Source organism: Manihot esculenta, chromosome 9, assembly GCF_001659605.2.
Source record: "Manihot esculenta cultivar AM560-2 chromosome 9, M.esculenta_v8, whole genome shotgun sequence".
NCBI lineage: Eukaryota > Viridiplantae > Streptophyta > Magnoliopsida > Malpighiales > Euphorbiaceae > Manihot > Manihot esculenta.
Genome location: NC_035169.2, coordinates 23,344,128 through 23,363,604, shown reverse-complemented (window position 1 = coordinate 23,363,604; position 19,477 = coordinate 23,344,128).

The following is a 19,477-nucleotide window of genomic DNA, read 5'->3' as shown; positions in this document are numbered from 1 at the left end:
TTCTCTCGATCTCCAAGAGTTAAGCGTCGTCCTCACTCCCTCTTATGTTTTAAGCAAGTTTTATGAAGGTTTTTAGGGTAGAAATGCATGTTGAGGATTGTTGCATAATGTTAGGGTTTTGTGAAATTATTGCATGTAATGTGATGTATGTTGTTGATTGTTGGGGTTTAGGCTAGTTTTATGCCCCTATATGCTTGAGACTATGGTTATGCATGTGGTAGAATAGCTAAATGCATGATTGGAAGGTTTAGGAGGCATAAATGTGCATGTGGTTGAGTTCTGCCATTTCTGGGAGAACCCAGGTTCGATAGCCGAAGGTGGGTTCGGCTGCCGAACCTACCTATGGTGGCACGTTTGGCCGTCGAAGCCTGCCTCCGAAAGTCTGGACTTTCGGCTCTGGAGGCACTTTCGGCCGCCGAAAGTGTCCTGTCCAGCCTTCCTTTGCATGGTTTTCTATGATGTTTTGTGATGCTTTTGAGGGTTTTTGGGGAGTTGTTTATAGTCATGTTAGTCTATGTTTGGTTCCTCATTTGAGTCCATCTGTGTAGGTTCGGACTCGAGAAACCGAGGACCCCAGCAGTGAGATAGCTGCTTCAGAGTCAGCCTGAGGTGAGTAGAATAGAACTATGCTTTCAAATTAATGAAACTTTTAGCATGCTCATGCATCACGAATGTCATGTATGTAATAGGCTGTTTGCATTAGAATTCACGAATATTTTGCATTGTATAATGTAATATTGGTGTGGATGGATGTTGAATGATCCTTAGCCCTTGATATGTTATGAGATGACATGTTATGGTATGATACGGTATGAAAGTTCAGTGGGACCCATTCTACGTCCGCTGGCACCATGTAAGAGAAAGACCAGGACCCATTCTACGTTCTGGCATTTTGGAATGTTATGTTTAAGTGAAAGACCAGGACCCATTCTACGTTCTGGCACGGTTAGACATGTAGAGGGCTATTGGTGACAAGTCCATCCTTGATGTAATTTGTTGTGATGTGATGCATTCCATGAATACATATGTTTTTAAATATTATGTTTTGCTATTCTGCTCACTGGGCTCTAGTAGCTCACCCCTTTCCCTAATCCCCAAGGTTTGCAGGTTCAGGCTAGACTGGGAGGTCAGCAAGAGTAGAGGCTTAGTGTTTGTATTGGTAGTAGTGGACATGTATTGTAAAATGAGATTATGAAAAGTGATGTAATGATATGTAAAATATTGTAAGGATATGTAATGGTTAGAGTTGTGCTTTGCCCTAGTTATGTATGATTCATCCCTTTTGATACATGATACGTTTAACAAAAATGAATTAATGATGTTTTATGAGAAATGATGAACCAAGCTTGAGGAATATTATGTTAACCCACTAGAGTATTTGATGAGGACTCTAGTTGGGGTTGTATGTTTATGATTTCAGTGCATGCACAGGTCAAGCTTGGTAAATGAAAAGTTTTAAATTTTTTATGAATGTATGATCATGTATAGGATGTTATCAGGTACAGGATGTATGTTAGGCTTCCTACGGGTCCCAGCGGCCTTAAGCCGATTTGGATCCTAGCGCCGGTAGCGGTCCAATTTCTGGGTCGTTACAGTTGATTTCCGCTTTTCTGAAGGTCTCAAGGATCTCCTTTTTCTTCTTTTTCTTTTTGTGTTCTTTCAAATCTTTTTGGAAAAGGAGGTGGGATGTGAAAGCTTACCTTTTGTTCAGATTTCTGCACAGGAGGTGCTTCAGATGGAGCTTGGCTGACAGACTCATGCACATGGTGTTGCGCATGTGTCTCAGTTTGTGCAGGCTCTTGTGTAACTTGCTTTTCTTGCTCATATCTTGCATCTTGAAGTTCTTTTCCACTTCTCAAAGTAATGGCACTAACATTTTGTCTAGGATTAGTTTCAGTCTGAGAAGGGAGCTTACCTTGGGATTCAGATCTACTCATTGACGCAACCAGTTGTCCTATGTCTTGTCGCAGGCCTTGCATGGAATTTACCATTGTTTCCATCAGCTTTTCAAGGTGCTGAATGGAATTTTGAGGTGCTAGTTGGGCTTGATCCCTTTGATAGTTTTGATTATTGTTGGCTCTTCCATAGCTGAAATTGGGGTGATCTCTCCAGCCTGGATTATAAGTGTTTGAATATGGATCATGTCTAGGCTGGTTATTGTATCCTCCAATGGCATTCACTTGCTGGCTATCTTCTTGGAGTGTAGGACACTGATCAGTTGGATGTCCTATGTATGAACAAATCCCACATGGCCTAGGTGGCTGGGATGCTTGAGCTTGTTGAGCAAATCCTATGATCACACTTTTCATCATAGATGTTAGTTCAAAAAGTTGAGAGGAAATATTAGGTGAACTTACCTCATCGACTCCTCTCTGCAGTTGCTTCTCTTCTTCATATTGTATAGATGAGGCTACAAGTGTAGAGATCAATTCTCTCATCTCCCTAGGTGTTTTCTTCAAAATGGATCCTCCACAAGCTACGTTAATGAACTTTCTTTTTGAAGGTAACAATCCTCCATAGAAGAACTGTATTAGGGCCTGGTCTGACATGTCATGTTGTGGACAACCTGAATATAGTCTTTCAAACCTTTCCCAATAATCATATAATTCCTCAGATGATTTCTGTCTTATGCTAGTGATCTCTCTTATTATGCCAATTGATTTAGATGTTGGGAAGTATTTGTCTAGAAAAGTTTTAACCATATCATCCCAAGAAGTGATAGATCCAGGTGGCAAATAAAATAACCAATCCTTAGCGTAGTCATCTAATGAAAAAAGAAAAGCTCTTAGCATAGTCCCAATCTGCCTCTTCTGGTGATCTTGAGGCCTTTAAATATATCTTGGGAGGCTGCCTAAGGTTTTTATGCTGTCCATGCATCTTTTAGAGGCTGTCCAAAGTGCCCTTAGCCTTGCATATGCCTTCTTTGTGCATGTGTGAAGGCAAAAACGTGGAGCATGCATGGAGAGACAATTGGGGGGGCTTTTTGGTCATTTAATTGCTGTCCAAGGTCTTCAAAAAGTTGCCCTAGAAGTCCAAGAGGCTGCCTATGCACTAATAAGGAAGGTGGAGCCTCTTTTGAATCTTAAATGTGCATGGCATGAAGTGGGAAACATGTGATCTTCAAGATTTGCTTCCCTTGCAAGCTGGATCTTTTAATTCAAAGTTTGAATGTGAATCTTGAAGATTTGGAATTCAAAATACTTTCCTTGATTTGCTCCACACATGTGGCAACTTGGAAGGCTTTATCTTTTTTGCTCCAAATAAGGAAGTTTAGGGGTCTTCAAAGTGTCTTTTCTTTCCTTAATTTGGCTTGTGGAGACAGATTTTCGGCTGCCAAAGTTCGCCTCTAAAGGTTGGACTTTCGGCTCTAGAGTGAAGGTTCGGCGGCTGAAGGTGCTGCCGAAGGTGGCCAAGTTTCGGATCTGGAGAAGACTTTCGGCAGCCGAAGGTGCCTCCGAAGGTGACTGAGTTTCGGATCTGGAGAGGACTTTCGGCTTCCAAAGGTGCCTCCGAAGGTGGCTTTTCCATTTTTGGCACTTTTTGGCAGTTTTAAGAGCATTTTCTCTGGATTGTCTCTTTACACCTTATATCTGCAAAACATGATTAAAACCACAAGATTAGGTAGAAAAGATATAAATAAACATCAATACGATCATGATTATATGGACTAAAATATGCTATATCAGCTTCCTTAATAAGTTGGATTTTGAAATTCAATATTTGAACATGAATCTTGGAGATTTGAATTTCAAAACACTTTCCTCATTTGGCTCTTCATATATGGCAACTTGAGACTTGGCTTCGTGAATAAGGAAACTGCTGCTTAGAGATTTGGATTTTGAATTTCAAATTGCTTTGGCTGAATGTTCTTTCCTTCTTTGCCACTTTCCTTATTTATAACTTTCCTTATTTAGCTTGACTTGATTTCAACTTGGCAGGCTTGCTTCCTTTTGCACCAAATAAGGCAGTTTTAGGGGTATTTTCTCCAAAGTGTCATTTTACACCATTTTCTGCAAAATAATATCAAAAGCACTAAATTAAGCAGAAATCATGTAAATAACTATTAATAATATCAATATAAAATGGACTAAATTATGCTCTATCAGTACACAAGTGGGATGTTTGCATACAATTCCCGCTTGTGCTTCTCATCACCTAGAACAAGGGGAGGTTGATGGTACCCAATACTAACACGATATTATCTCTTAATCCCACTAACGGGTAGGAGATTTTAATAAGGTTATTTTTATCTAAGCCTAACTTATTAAAAACATCCAAAGTGAGGAGATTAATGGAACTGCTTGTATCAACCAAGACTCACCTCACCTCACCTCATATTTGTCCAATCGGTGCTGATGACCAATGGGTCATTTTAAAAAAATCCTATCATCTTTTTTATAGGTCCGAACCTTACTTCCTGTTTGGGCAATGGTTCTTGTTCGACTAACAGGATTTCTTCTGCGACCGTTTAATTTTTCCCTTGCCATAATTGGATCCTCCTGCAATTACATGTATAACCCCTACAGGTTAATTTGTTATGGGTGGTTCCAGGAGTTGTTACCACAGATTTGGCCCTCCTCTCTTCTCTATTCTGTCTGGAAAACTTTCGAAGTGTGCCATCCCTTATCAGTACTCCTCCGTTGTATGTCTATGGTCTTTGTGAAAACGTCAGTACTTGGTCTTATCTCGCCTTCCAGCTTTCTCAAGATTGAGTTTGGGAGGCCATCTGACTTCTTTGTCATTTTTCCTGATCCACATTAAAATATGTGTTAGTGAGTCATCCAGTGGAGTGTAATTCTTATACTTACCTCGGTCGTCCCTTCCTCGTGACACTTGGCAATTTCTGTAATCTCCTTCATACCCTTGCTTTTTTGGCTTTTGGTTTTGCTTTTAACTTATCCTTTTGTCTTCTCTTAGTGCTTGAAATTCATCATCTAGCCTTATGTACTGCTAGACTATGTCCATTAACTATTGATAAGTAGCGGCTGAGTTCTTGATTAGAGAATCCATGAACTTGATGTTGCGTGTTCCCTTTTTCAACGCTTTACATTCTATTTCATGGTTTAATTCTCCTACATGTATTGCTTCAGTATTAAAACTTGAAATAAAGCTCCTTAAAAACTCACCCTCTTCTTAGTGGATCTTTTGCAGGTTAGAGGAGAGCTTTTTAGGAGGTATACAAGTAATAAACCTATATTTAAATAACATAGCAAATTGTGTAAAGTTTTGAATTGAGCCTAAGCTCAGATGTTGGTACTATTTCTGAGCCAAACCTGTGAGTGTGGACGAGAACACTCGGCACAACAAAAAATTATTGACGTCTTGAAGCTACATTGTTGTTCTAAAGATCGCTAAATGACTCCTAGGATCTGCTGTTTCGTCATATTTATCCAAACTTGGGATTTGAACTTGGCAGAAAAAGTCTCTTCTAGGATCTATTCTGACAGGGACAAGGCATCGTCGAGGCCATAGTCCTTCTCCTGCTCCTTCTAGTACTTTTGCATGGCTTATATCAACTTTCAATTTATGTCTTTCGAAGCCTCGTCCGACGAATCCTTTTCCTCCAGCTTCGCCTTCCCTTTGGACTGCATTTGGATCGCTTCTATTCGAGTCCTTAGGGTGTCGATGGAGGCTTCCTACCTTATCTTGAGAGCCATAAATAAGGTCTCCTCCTGAGTTTTGTACTGCTCGAGAATGACCTGTAACCTTTTAACATATTGGAGCATTTGTTTATTATTTAAATTGTTCAGATCAGCCTCACTTACTATTGAGGGTGTGTTTTGTCCACTATCAGGAGTGGAGGAAATGATAGCGCCTTGTTGGCAATAGTCTTAACAGCAGCTCTGAATTGTCACCATTTAGAAAGATGAAGAAGGAAAAGATTTAAGGGAATAAGAGACCGGTTTTAATCTAAATGAACAGAGAGAATTCAATGGAGTTTCCGGCAATGGAACCAAATGATATGGATGAAATGAAGCAGTGTTGCGATTTGTCAATCTGCAAGAAAGATAAGGTGAGATAGTTGGCACATATAGCAGCCACTCTGACGTTCAAGTCAGTGAACTGAAGAAAAATGCAAGTGTAATGAATTGCTTAGAACTCAAGAGTAGTTATTTAAGAATGCGTACATTGGTCTCTGTATTCATCAGATTTTATACTTAAGAAGATGGAGTTGGTTATCAAATCTCCTAGAAATCCGACTGGCACCGACTAGTTAGGAATCCCGCAATTATAAGTATAATGGAAATCTGTTGGATTGTACTCTCTAGCGGTAATTTTTGGTGAAGTCTCGTCCTATTGTCAAAGGGGTAAGTCTTGACAAAAAATCGAGAACTACAATATTTGGATCTTCCTTTCCACAAGTAGAACCGCGTATATCTTATCAAATCTTTACCATGTGGTCGTTTTAAAATGACAGCTCATAACTTATTTTGAAAGATTATTGTGTTACATTAAATATTATAAAAATATATTTTAATTTATATTTTTTATATGATATTATGCATTTTTTTAATAAATATTACATACATATAGTACAATAATTTTTGATGTCAAAATTAGTGATAAATAAAATATTTAATAGATATTAACAAGTGAAATGTTGTACCAGCTAAAAAAGTATTCTTTATATATTAAAAATTCAAATGTAAGAATTTAAGAAAAATTCAATGACATTTAATTAAACATCATTAATTAATTTATGTCTTATTTATTGTATAGTTAGTAATTATTGTGGCAATACAAAGTAGTGACTTCAGAGCTTAGCTCATTTAGTCCAATAACTAAGATGTATTACTCAGTTAACTAAATTGAGATTTGAGTTCTTGAAAACATTAAAAAAAAATGCACTTCAAAAGATGTCAAGTTTCAAGATGCATCGGTTCTTTTCCTGTTTCGTTTCAAAAGCCCATATGTTGGAGCTCCAAGGGCTGGTAAACACAACGGGGCTGCAAAACATTTTTATCATTCAAAGTAGGGTGAGCTTGTTACAAATCAAAAAAATTAATTGAATTGAATTAATTTAAAATTTTAATTTAATTTTTATTTTTATTTAATTTAATTTTTATTTTTAAAGTTTTTATTTTTTTAATTTAATTTAATTTTAATAAAAAAATTATTAAAATCGAATCGAATGATAATAGTATATTATTTTAGATAATATAAAGATATTATATCATAATAAATGTTAAAATATTTTAATTAAATTTTAAAATATTAAAAATAAAATATTTAAAATTAAAAAATTTATTAAAAATTCAATCAATAAAATCAAATTGAATCGAATTGAATCAGACTAATTCGATACAAATTGATTTTTGTTTAAAATCGATTTAGTTTAATTTGTATAAACTCTAAAATTTTAATTTTTAATTTTTTTTAATTTGATTTTAAATCAAATCGATTAAATACCTAAATAAACGGGATAGGTTAGAGTTGCATAAATTAAAATAAATTATTATAAGATAAAGAAATAAATTTAATTCTCACAAAATATATTTATTTTATATGAATTATACTTTTAATTTTAAAGTAAATATTCAGTTAAATTAAAAAAATTCACTTATCATATTTTAAAAAAATGAGAATTGATAAAAAAGAAATAAATGAAGTTCTTAAACTTTTTAATTTCAAAATAAATGATTTTAAATAAAAAAATTTATTATTTAGTTTTTAAATATTATTATTATTTATAAATTAATTTTATATTTTTAAAAATTTATTAAAATATTTTTATTTTTATTTCTATCAACAAAATAATTTTTTTATCTGTTTATTTATATCATTAAAAAATATATTAAAAAATCAAATTATTTTGATGATTTATTTTGTTATCAAATAAATCACTCTCACCACACCAAATTTCTATTGCATTTTGTCTAGCAATAATATATGCTATTATTTTATTTTGAAGATGAAAAATTATGAGAAAGTTTGGAACAAAAAATTTAAGAGTTAGGGATTTTATCACAGGTTAAAGAGCGAGGATAGTTTAAAATTTGAAGAATTTTCTTTTTCTTTTTATTATGATTTTAATGAAAAAAACAATTAAAAAAAATAAAAGAATTATTTCGTTAATAAAAATAAAAAATAAAAATATTTTAGTATATTTCTAAAAATATATAAATTGTTTTATAAATAATAATAATATTCAGAAATTAAATAATTTTTTTTAATAATAATTGACATTTCATGAGCTCATAAAAAAAAAAAAATTTATGAGAAGTCTCTTTGGGTATTTAGTGCAAGATAAATAATTTTTTTCACTTGCTAAAGATGGGGAAAGAAATACAAAAGGAGGCCCACCACAACCGCCCTGTATTATATATGGTTTCTTACAGTCCATAGATCTCTCTGAAATTCAGCAACACGGTACCAGAAATTATTAATGACAAATACTAACAAACTGTCATGCTCAAAAAAATTAAGACACATTACGTGATTCACGCACACTTTATATTTTGAAACTAGACTTTGGTAGTTTTTATATTATTTTAATATCCGTAAACTTTATATATAATAATCATAGTCGTAGACCTATATTTAAAAATATATATGTTATTTGGTAAATTTAAATTTGAGTTTTCATTCCTAATCTTCTACCCAAAATAAATAAATAAATTATGATTATAGATTCACCTCTCTAACGCCTAATTTTTATAAAAATTTAACTTTTAACCCCTTAAATTATTAAACTCCTCTAATTTCATAAAAATTATTTAATGAAAAGCAACGATTTGTCATCAAGGACGTTGTTATTTATATATGATGGAGCAGCAAATTTTTTACATGAAATGACTTGAAATCACTATAAACTAAGTTACGATTCACCAATGAATTTTATTAATGGATTTTTATTCGTTAGTAATTTTAATATATTTATTAACGAATTTGAAAATTTTTTGATAAATTTTATTACAAACGGATTTGAAATCTGTTAATAATCTATTAGTATTATTAATGAATTTTAAAACCCGTTAATAGTTTATAAATATATAAAATAAGTAGTGTTAAAATTTATTAACGGATTTAAAATTCATTAGTAAATTTGTTGGTAATTCACTAATAAATTTCAATCTATTAATAAATTTAAAAAAATATTTAAATTACTAACGGATTCTAAATCTATTAGTAATGTGTTCAAAAAATTAGTAACAAATTTAAAAATTTATTACTAAATTTTATCATTTAATTAGTAAGTAAAAAAAATATTGAATTTATTAATGAATTTCATTCGTTAGTAATTTGTTGATAAAATTTTTACATTCTTCTTTTTTTAAATTCATATTTTTCAATTACCAATAAATTTATTAACGGATTTTAAATTCATTGGTAATTCTTATAGGAGAAAAAGTCCACTTTTATTTTTAAAATTTATTAACGGATTTATATCCATTAATAAATCCATTAATAATCTGTATTTATAAATATGATACCACCTTTTATCCTTTTATCATTCATTCATTTTATCCTTTTTATTTCTTTTATTTTCTTTCCATTTCTCTCGTTTTCTTTCTTTTTTAATTACTTTCTTTCTTTTCACTTTTTTATTTCATTTTTTTCTTCTCATTTTTTTCTATTATTTTACTTTCATCTCTTATTCTTTTTTATCTTATTCTCTTCCCTTCTATTATTTTCTTTATTTTCCTCCATAATTTTCTTTTCACTTTCCTCATTTTCTTTTTCATTATTTTCTTTCCTTTCTTCTCTTGTCTTCATTCTCTCCATAATTATCTCTTTTTTTTCTATTATTTTCCTTTCTATCTCTTATCCTTTCTTTTTTTATCTCATTCTCTTTCCTCTTCTATTATTTTCTTTATTTTCCTCCGTAATTTTTCTTTCACTTTCTCCATTTTCTTTTCCATTATTTTCTTCCCTTTCTTCTCTTTTTCTTCATTTTCTCTATAATTATCATTCATATTATTTCATTTCATATTATTTTCTTCTATCATTTTCTTTCCATCTATATTTTTTCTATTATTTTCTTCTCTAATCATTTTCTCTTTTTTCTTTCCTTTTTTTTATAATTTTCTCTCGTTTACTTTTCTCTTATTTCCACTTTCTATATATTTCTAATAAATAATAGACATAAATTAAAAATTTAGTAATAATAATAATATTATTTTAAATCTTATTGAATTAATAAAAAATAATATTAATAATAAAATTTATTATTTAATCGAAATAATAATTATTTTAAAATTATTTAAATTTCCAATAAATTTATTAATAGATTTGGTAATTTAGTTTAAATCTGTTAATAAATTATTTTTTTTTTCATTTACTGATGGATTTAAAACCCATTAATAATAATAATGAAAATTTTTGAGGACTTGAAAGTCGTGGCTAACAATGAGTTTTTTAACAACGGATCATAATCCGATAGTAATATGTTGGTTAAGTTTTTTTTGTTTTGAATATAAATAAATAAATAAATAACTTACAGAAATCCGATTTCATCAGTAGAGAACAGGAAGGATTCAGTATAATGAGTTGCGGCAGAAACAGAGGCACAATTAAAAAATGGTTATCTGATACTGTGGCCTGCTTGACTCCCTTCATGCCAAGTAAGAAGGCTGCCAACATTCTTTGACAAGCTTCTTAGATGGCATTCAGGGAGCCAGGCAGGCAGGAACAATTTCAGATAATAACCTCACCAAATCGCCTCACCAGTCACCTGTCGTCAACTTTCCTAACAACCTGCAAAACAAAATAAAAAAATAAAAAAAACTTAGCACTGCAAATTTCACAATTTTTTCTCTCGCTTTCTCTGCATTGTTGGAAGGAAAGAACAGTAGAAACGAGGATGTTAAAGAGTGGTTTATATAGAAAGAGAGAGGAGACAAAGACAGGAGAAAGTCCATGTAAAAGGAGAGATACAGGTAGTGGAGAAGGCGGCAAACGAAGGCTTCTTTCCAAGAAATAGTTCCATGAATACAGCCAAAGTTGGCCTGGTTTTTACAGGTGGCCTTTGCTTGGATTTTCTTTCAGGGAAATACTTGCATAGATCTAGTCTAGCATGAACTAAGACCTCTAAAATATAAAAATTTAGATCCTTATGAAAAAATAAATGAGACTTATTTCAATATTTTTAAATTAATAATAAACTGTGTTAACGTGTCCAATTAAAAAAAATGTGATTCACTATCTTAACTTTCTTTCTCTCTTTCTTCCCTTTTGAAAATTAATTATGAATTTAATCAGAATTAAAGAGTAATTAATTAATTACTTAATTTTTATTCAAAGGAGGTTATATTGTTTTTATTGCTGGAATTGTTAACTGGTTTTGATAGTTTATAGACGAGGCCAAAACCAGTAAATAAGACAAAGCATGTGTTGCACTAGTGTGCTTTTGTTGAAAATTTTGGTGGTATTTAGTAAATTTTAATAAATGTAATGGTGTATGGTTAATTAGAAAAAAAAAATAAAAAAAAAAGAAGAAGAAGAAAAAAAGCATTAGGTGAAAAGCCTTCGTTCTCAGGATTAACTGAACCCAGAGGCCAGAGCTTAAACGGATTTGAGCTTATGATAATTATAATGCCAGGCTTTAGCTGGCATTTCTGTCTTCGTATATGATGAATTCTCCATAATCAATTATTATGTTTATATGTACGGACGTCTAATTGCCGAATAAGGAAAATAATTTGTACGTTTAATAAATAATTTATTATATGATGATTAAATTGATAAAAAATTACTGTATATATTATAATTGATTTTCATTTAAATTTGAAATTTTTCCGATCTGAATAATATAAAAATTAAAAATATAAAATAGTCCAATTACGACTCAATGGTCCAACAACATGTGGACCCATTGATTATGCAGGAGTTGCTATTAATTTAACAGGGGTGGGGTCCATTTTCATGCATGTAAAAAAAGAAGAAGATGGAAAGAAAGTTGAAGCCTGCAAAGGAAGAATTGATTAGCTTTTTCTGATAAGAAAGAAAGAATTACTTTGACCATTGACCTTAACTGTGATTGGTCAGCCGGTTCCTTTGGACCCCACTGAATTCCACACGATACTGTTCAAATTCCTTTTTAGTTCTCTTTGTTGTGTGAATGCTCTTTGATTGGCGGAATTTGAAGAATTAACATTAAAATAATAGCCAATTTTTCATTACTTTTCATTCAGAAAATTCTGCGTGAAGAACAAGATTGTGTAATTGAAACCTAAAAGTCACACATGTGCAACAAATGGGCGTAAATTCCTCGCGTGTTCATTGGGAAATCTCAAATGTCCATGTGATGATTCATACTCTCCCATTTTAGAGTGTTGTTTCTATTTTTTTTTTTTTTTCTCAAAGTACATAATTTACTTTTTTTTATTATTCATCAATTTTAACTTTATCATAGTTATTTTTTGACTTTTAAATAGTAAAATTTCTTAATTTTTATAATTTACATGTAATATTTATATATTATCGCATTATAATAATTAAATTATTTAATAATTAAAAGTGAAAGATGATATATATATATATATTTTAATATTAAATTATTTAAAATTTAAAAATTAAAAAAAAAATAAAATAAAATAAAATTGAAAGTAAAATAATTTTTTTATCACAAAATAAGGGGAGAAATATCGATTAATTTGGATCGTATCGGTTAATTTAGATAATAAATTGTTTTCTTTCAAATTTTAAAAATTACCTATATTTAAAGGCAAAATATAAAATTTGTAATTTGTGTTATTCTATTCTACTTGTTGAAAATAGTGCCGATATTATTGACACCACTCTATTTTATAATTTTTATTAATTTTTTTAACTATTTTAAAATTACTGTCCACCTAACTTTTTTTTAATCTATAATAACATATAAATAAATTATTATAATTTTATTTTATTTTATTTTATTTTATTTTTAAGAAATTTTTTAAAATATATTTTAAAGAAATTTTTTAAAATATATTTTAATAAAATTTAATGTATTTAAAATAAATATAATTAAAAAATTAATTAAAAAAATATTTTTTAATATATATATAAAATAATGTTAACAGAAATTATGGGCGGGAGGAAGTATTATTTTTATTTTAAATTAATCATATTATTATAAGTAGCAAACTACTAACCTGCAATGTGAAAAGCCCCCATTATTCAATCAATTAATCAAACCAAACAACTAACTTAAGATTCCGCGTCTTTAAATTTCCAAGCCATGTATAGAATTACTTTAGCAATCAATCCGATTTTTTCTTTTTAATTCCAATAAGTACTTGTTTTTGCACTCAATTCACTATCACAAATTTACCATTTTGACATCAACGTTTTACATAATGTTAAAAACTCAAATATGGTAATAAAAATTATTAGCATATATATAGTAATTATAAACTCTGTAATCTAAAGCTTTTTACAACACTTTTATATTAATTTATAATATTACTATACACGATACTATTTATATTATTTATTACATCATACGCAATATTGATGTCTAAATATTTTACTCTAATATTATTTATTATATCAATATCATGTAAAAAATAATGTTAGAAAAATATTCTTAAAACTTAATTTTGTTATTGGGATTTAATTTTATAGCCTTTTGATATGAGAAAGAAGGGCGATGGTCCAGCAATGAGATTCATCGTGTAACTTATCGCGTTTATCGTTGCAATAAACTGATTACTATGAAAAAGTCTCTCTCTTGAAGTGAAGCGTGTTTCAGCCGGCTGAAAAAAGAGCGTATTTGCACTTCTACAATCAAAACTTAAGCAAAGTTTTTTAACAATCTCACTAATAGAAAGGGAAAAGATGCGCTCAATCCCTTGCTTCTTGCTCCAACTTAATTAGGAGTAGGGCTCCAGAGCTTTTTCAACATGCTGTTATGTTAGTTCTAGCACAACAAAGGTTTACCAATATAATAGAAAGTCAAGGAGATTGAGACTATCTAGATTTATAAAATTCAACAAAGAGCACCGATTTTTATAGTTTTCTAATTAAGAAATTAGAAGAGGGCAATCCAGTTGATAACATTCAATATTTGGCATGCCTGCATTCTTAACCTGTTGCTAGCCATGTTGTTTAACAAAAAAAAAATTGTACTACCAAGTGGGACTAATTGATATTGCTGTAAAAATGGACTGTTCGATTCGATCTGCTTTTGGGATCGAGTCAAAAAAATATGTTAAAAATGGATGTTTCATATTTAGGCTTGGCCCGACCCGCAGAGGGTCATAGGATCAAATCCACAGGGAATGTATACTATGACTTTCCAAACAATGACTTGAGCAAATAAGCAATAGTAATAAAATAAGGGAGAAATTTTGATGTTGAACTAAAATAAAGATTAAAGCAATGTAAGAAAGCAATAATTAAAAGAAGAACAAATTAATGAGAACAAACTCTAGTTGAAGTATAGGATTCATTTCAGTTTGATTATTGATCATTGATACTAAGATACTTTTATGAATTTCAATAAATCAGTTATAGTTATGGAAAATGCTCCACATAATCAATCTCTTCTTATATTTTAAATTAATTAGGAAAAAGTTTGCTAATTATTTTCTAACCATTAAATCGCTCAAAGAACGTCTTTGAGATTTTAATTTATCAACTGTCTTAAGTATTAGAGAGACTCAATTTTAACTGACCAGTCACGTAGTGAGTTTGAGTTAGATTATACAATTTCTTAGTTGTTACACTAATTGTTACTTGTGTTTGAATAACCTAAGCAATTACGAACTACAGGCATTCAAACTAACAATATACTATGAAATCAAGAACAATAGGCCCTATTGATCCAATGACAAAGTAATAATAAGATAAGAACAAAATTTGCATAAATATTGAAGAATAAAAGATTAACAATGGAGTTTAGATCTCCCAATTTATATAAAAACTGAAATTTCTTTCTAACTGCAACTAGAGATGGGGTTTTTAGCCACTCATGACTTACAAAGAAGAAACAAAAGAGAAAAGAGATGAGAAGAGTGATTCGGTACTGTGTCCAGAATCGGGTCTGTGATGCCTCTAGGTTGCCTTTAATACTGTGTTTAAATATGTGTTAAAACCCTAGCAGCAATCCTTTTTGGAATGTAATCCTTCTCTAATTTGATTTTGGATTCCTTCCTTAAATGTGTTTCTTCATGAATAGAAGTTCTTGATTTAAGGAAGTCTTTGTGCCACATGTTTGAGGAGATTCTGGTGTGGGTTCCGCGTTTTTAATGTGATGACCAAGTCTTACAAATTTTCAAATATGAGTTTTCCCGCATGTCGTTGATTCTATGTAGTTTGCTGATTTGCTCAATTTGATTTGGGCAAATCACTGTCTGAGAACGGTTTATGTAATGACTTGAAAATCGGACCGCTACCGGCGCTAGGATTCAGATCGACTTAAGATCGCCGGAACCCGTAGCAAGCCTAACATACATCCTGTACATCTGATAAAATTCCATACATGATCATACATTTTCATAAAAATTTAAAACTTTTCATACACCAAGCTTGACCTGTGCATGCACCTTAACTGTAAACATAAAACCCCATGCTAGAGCCCTCATCAAATGCTCTAGTGGGTCAACATATCATACATATATCAAGCTTGGTTCACATCTCATTAATAAAAATATTATATAAAGATCATGTACCAAAAGGGAATAACCGTACATTAGGGCCAAGCACAATACTAAACCTCAATTCATTACATTACAATACATTACATCACTTTACATTTCATGTCCACTACTATTCTATTACATACTACACAACTTTCAATCTTGACGACTTCTCGGTCTATCCTGAACCTACAAGCCTGGGGGTTAGGGGAAATGGGTGAGCTACTAAAGCCCAGTGAGCAGAATAGTAAAACAATTTAATAATATTAAAACAATTTAATAATATATGCTTTCATGAAATGTGTCACATCACAAACAATTCACATCTCGGATGGACTTGTCACCAATAACCCTCTACACATCCAATTGTGCTAGGGGCGTAGCATGAGCCTCACTGGACTTTCTCTTAAACATGACATAACATAACATAACATATCCAATGTGCCAGGGGTGTAGGATGGGCCTCACTGGTCTTTCTCTCACATAGTGCCAGGGGCGTAGCATGGGCCTCACTGGACTTTCATACCGTATCATAACATATCATATCGAGGGCTATTGGGTCATCCAATATCCATCCACATCAACATCTTATTATGCAATGCATCATATTCGTGAATTCTAATGCAAACAACCTAATACATAACATGACATTCGTGATGCATGAACATGCTCGAAATTTTAGTTACTTTAAAAATAAAAGGAGTTCTGTTTTACTCACCTCTGGCTGACGCTGGACTGACTCTGAAACAGCTAACACTGCTGGCCTTCTCGGTTCCTCAGGTCCGATCCTACACAGGTGGACTCAAATGATGGACCAGACAAACTCTAACATGACTCTAAACAACTTCCCAAAAACCCCCTTAAAACATCATAAAACATGCATGCTAAACAAGCAAAGGAAGGCTGGGCAGGGGACTTTCGGAGGCAGGTTCAGCGGTCGAAAGCCCCTATAGATCCGAAAGTCAGACACTTTCGGGGGCAGGTTCGGCGGCCGAAGGTCCTTCCAGAGCCGAAAGTCACTATCCTTCAGGGACAGGTTCGGGGGCCGAAACTCCTCTCCAGAGCCGAAAGTCCAACTTTCAGGGGTGAGTTTAGGCGGCCTAAAATTGCCTCCACAGGCAGGTTCGACGGCCGAACATGGCTTCGACGGCCGAACCTGGGTTCTCCAAAATGGTAGAACCCAAGCCTCACATGCACATCCAGCCACCCCAAAACCTTTCAACTCACACCAACTCACACAAAAGCATGCATAAACACATTTTCAAGCATAAAGGGGCTTAAAACTAGCCTACAAATCCGAAAGCCCCTACAGATCCGACGGCCGAAAGCCCCTACAGATCCGAAAGTCAGACACTTTCGGGGGCAGGTTCGATGGCCGAAGGTCCTTTCAGAGCCGAAAGTCACTATCCTTCGGGGGCAGGTTCGGCGGCCGAAACTCCTCTTCAGAGCCGAAAGTCTAACTTTCGGGAGCGAGTTTAGGCGGCCTAAAACTGCCTCCACAGGCAGGTTCGGCGGCCGAACCTGGGCTCTCCAGAATGGCAGAACCCAAGCCTCACATACACATCCAGCCACCCCAAAACCTTTCAACTCACATCAACTCACACAAAAGCATGCATAAACACATTTTCAAGCATAAAGGGGCTTAAAACTAGCATATACCCCAACAAACATCAACATAGCATTGCATTTAACATACATTTATCAACAACTCTCATAAACCCTAACATTTTACATCTACTCTAAGCATGCATTAAACCTCCTTAAAACCCTTCAAAACTTACTTAAAACATAAAAGAAGGTGAGGATCTACTCTTACCTCTTGAAGATCGAGAGGAGAAGCGATCCAAACTTGGAGATGTGGAGGAAACAAGCTCCGGGGTCTCCAAGCTTCCAAACTTCAGTTTTGAGCTTAAAAACTTCAAAACAAAGACAAAAGCTTATCAAAAACTTGGGAAATTGGAAGGAAAATGTAAAATCGAGCATGGGAGGGCAAAATCTCACCTTTGTCCGAAAATAAAGAGAGAAAACTCGCCCATTTTCAGACAAGGGGCCTTTTATAGGTGGCTGGCCAGACCACCTTCGGGGGCCAAAGGTGCCTCCGCAAACTCCCATGTTCGGCGGCTGAACTTGAGGTTCGGTGGCTGAACTTGGGTTTTTCCTCCTTGGTCTTTTCTTTCAAAACTCAATTTCTTTCTTCATTAAAACCATAAAAATATGTAAAAAATATTTTAGAAAATGTATTTTACCCTTCTAAAGGGTTCTGACATCCGAGATTCCACCGGAAAGTTGGAATTCCGATACCGGGGTCTAGCCGGGTATTACAGTTTATGCAAGTCTGGGTAGTTCGGGATTTCTATGCAATCCTTTGGCCAATCTATCGGTTTGCCGCATGTCGCTGATTCTATGTAGTTTGCTGATTTGTCCAGTTTGATTTGGGCAAATCATTGTCTGAGAATGGTTTATGCAAGTCTGGGCAGTTTGGATTTCTATGCAATCCTTTGGCCAATCTGTCGGTTTGCCCAATTTGATTTGGGCAAATCATTCTGGACAAATTACTGTTTGCAGGTTTTGATCAACTCTAGATTTCTGTGCAGTTTTTTGACCAATCTGTGGTGTACACTAGATGGTTTGCCCAAATCGTCCAGTCAAGTCAATTTCCATACTTTTAGGTCATTTTTCATCAAATCTTCTTTTTTTTTTTTATACTTTTCTATAAAATATGATAAAAATCACAAAATTAGCTAGAAAATATTTAATTTAATACTAATAATAGTAGGAAAAATGTGCCTAAATTATGTTTGATCAAATACTCCCATACCTAACTTCGTACTTGTCCTCAAGTAAAAGACAATCTAGTCAATCAAAACCCCTTTTCTACTTGATTCTTGTATCCACTTAATTTACTACTTTAGACTCCTTAATTGAAGCATTGCAGTGTTATGTACATGCACTAAGATCATTCCTCCTTTCCATGTTTCATTTTTCCATAGTGGTTGTGTAACAACCCGAAAATCCGGACTGCTACCGGTGCTAGAATCCAGATCGGCTTAAGGCCGCCGGGACCCGTAGCAAGCCAAACATACATCCTGTGAACCTATTTAATCCCATACATGATCAACATCATACATAAAAATTTGAACTTTTCTTTCATTCATTCATTCTCTCATACACCAAACTCAACCTGTGCATGCACTAAACATAAACATAACCATAAACATTGACCCCTCTTTGGGATCTCATCAATGCCCCAATGGGTGACATAACATGTGTTGAGTTGGTTTACAAAAACATCATAAAATATCTGAGATCATGTATTAAAAGGGATAACAACATTCTATGGTCAAGCACACTTCTAACATCCGTGAACATTATTACATTACATTTCTATACTGTACTTATACATAACTGTACTAAACATAACATCTCAACATTATTCATGTCCACACTATCTATTACATAACCAAGACTTCATTACTCTTGCCGTAACGACCCGAAAATCGGACCGCTACCGGCGCTAGGATCCAGATCGACTTAAGGTCGCCGGGACCCGTAGCAAGCCTAACATACATCCTGTACAGTCGGTATAATCCCAAACATGAGCAAACATTTTCATAAAACATTTAAAACTTTACCTTTGCCCCGCTTGACCTGTGTATGCACTATGACTGAACTCATAGAACCCCTAGGGTCAGCATACCCTATGTCAAACTCGGTCCAACATATACATCAACATAAAAATAAAACTCATGTACAAAGGGGTTATCCAACTCGGGCCAAGCACAATACTATAACTCTGAACATATTACATAATATCATTTTACGATACAACTCCTTTACATTAATACATATCCTTACATTACATTATGTCCACAACTATGCTATTACATATCATGACCATCCACATAACCTGC